Here is a 2,146-nt window from a genome sequence, read left to right on the forward strand (position 1 = left end):
TTGACCTTCCAGGTTTTCTCCAGCGCTTCTGGAAGCCCCTGGTGTTTCTCCAGTTTCTGATGTTCTATAAACATTAGCCTTAAGACCCCTGCAAATTCACAGCTGAAAAGAATTTCTATATCTCGAGTCCTGATAGTCCTGGAGCAGAACTAGTGTGACATTCACCAGGGCTTTATGTACATGTCAGCAGAAGCTGAAGACGATCTAATTATATCTAAAAGATATTGCAAATTAGATTTTGTAAATACTGCAGTACACAAAAAGCTGGAGGCTTTGTTTCAGTTCAGTTTATTTGTCTGGGCATTAGCTGTCACTCCTGTACGGCGCTCATAAAACTCTCTTTTTCAGTTTGCTCATGATGTTTGATTCAGTACAGAGAATCTGTCAGTCTCATTGAAGGGAGTGATTATGTCTCCAGGGAATTCTGATTTAATACGATACCCATCAACCTGTTTTTAAACAGTTATTTTTATCTCCTGTAATTCATTCGGCAATCAACACTTTTGGAAGTGTCTTTGAGTAATTTTTGTAATTTAGAGATTAAAGTAGATTAAAAAGTTTAGTAGATTAAAAAAGTTTCCCTATTCCTTGACTTAAAGTGAGATTGGTGTTTAACGTTTTCCTGCCTTTTAAATGGAACACATCTTATACATTACAACCCAATAAAACCATTATCATGTTGTTTTTGGCATCTCTAAATTGTTTACAAGTGTGAATCAGAACTATATGAAATTGTAGTTGCTGTTGCCTACTTTAAGTTATAGTGGAGGATTTCCTTTTTCTAAATGGATCATCAAAATAAGTGGTCCTCCTAATTGTCAATCATACTGGTGATATGTTTATGTAAGGCTGTCTCACAGTGGTTCTTAGAAAATGGCCAAAGGTCTTAAGTTAAAAAGTTTCCACAAAGTATATGAGAAGAAGAGAAAGGCCTTAGAAGAGAGAAGACCAGAGTGTTTTTGAAAGATTATTTCGTGTGATGGCACACACTGATGCCTTGGCTGCAAAGTTTTCTACTTGACAGGTAAAGTTTCCATGCTATGTGGAGAAATCAATTTCACATCACTGTGAAATAGTGAAAGTTATCTAAATAAGGTAAATATTGTACCTTTCCAGTGAAGATAAGGTTATTTAATAGGTGTTACCTTTCGGGAGGTAACAATTTGCAGAAACCCTCCACTATACCTTTAATTTTGAAAACTTTCAGGATTAAAACTCTGCAGCTTTCTTGATTACAGTACCGATTCAAATTAAATGGTATGTGATTATTTCTCCTGACCTGCTAGCAAATGTGTCCACAAGCTCCATTTGGATAGCCTCCAAATGTAATAGGATTCATTTCTGTCCTCTTCGATTTACCCATCTTTTTCAGCAATGACAAACTCTAGTTTTTAAAAAGACCACTATTCTGCTCAAGTTACAGATGACCCCATGTTAACATTTCAATTGAATGGAGGATTTACTATAAAGGCTTCAAAAACTTTTTGACATATCTGGTGATCTGTTATGGTTTTTCCCTTTTGGAATTTGAGTTTTCAGTTATCTAAGTCAATTGTTTTATTGAGCTTTGGTTTATTTTCAAATTTTGTGTTACATTTAAGCAGTCTTCAGTTACTCTGTTGCCACCTTGTGCCAGTATCCTTTCCCCTAGCTCTCTTCTACTCAGTTCTATCCACACCTGCTCCATATCAGCTGATTACCCCAGTCTTTGTTCTGTCTCCCATATATACTCAACCTGTTCAGTTCTTCTGTGTTGCTTCCATGTTGTTACTTGGCTCCCCATGTGTGTTTTCTCCTGATGTCTCATGTTTATTTATTTTTGTTGTTTTATCATTGAATTTGTTTCTGTTGTAGGTTTGATTTAATTAAACCTGCTAGAACTAATTTCTTCCTCACTCAACTCCACTTTACCTGACAATTGTAAAACTTCAGCCAATTCAACTACTCTCCCTAAACACCAGACGTCATTTAGATCTTGTTTTTTAGGCTAAATTTGGTCGGTCCATCAGTCTGGATTTAGTCACTAAATACGAAAATTGGGCTGTGTTTGGTTGGTCTGATTTTGTCCTACTTTAGTCCAATAACATATGTTGAAAACAACAATGAAAACTCAGTTTTCAATATCTTTTCAATGATCCGAAAATAG

The sequence above is a fragment of the Cyprinodon variegatus genome, unplaced genomic scaffold (assembly GCF_000732505.1).
Source record: "Cyprinodon variegatus isolate N-32 unplaced genomic scaffold, C_variegatus-1.0 Scaffold280, whole genome shotgun sequence".
Classification (NCBI taxonomy): domain Eukaryota; kingdom Metazoa; phylum Chordata; class Actinopteri; order Cyprinodontiformes; family Cyprinodontidae; genus Cyprinodon; species Cyprinodon variegatus.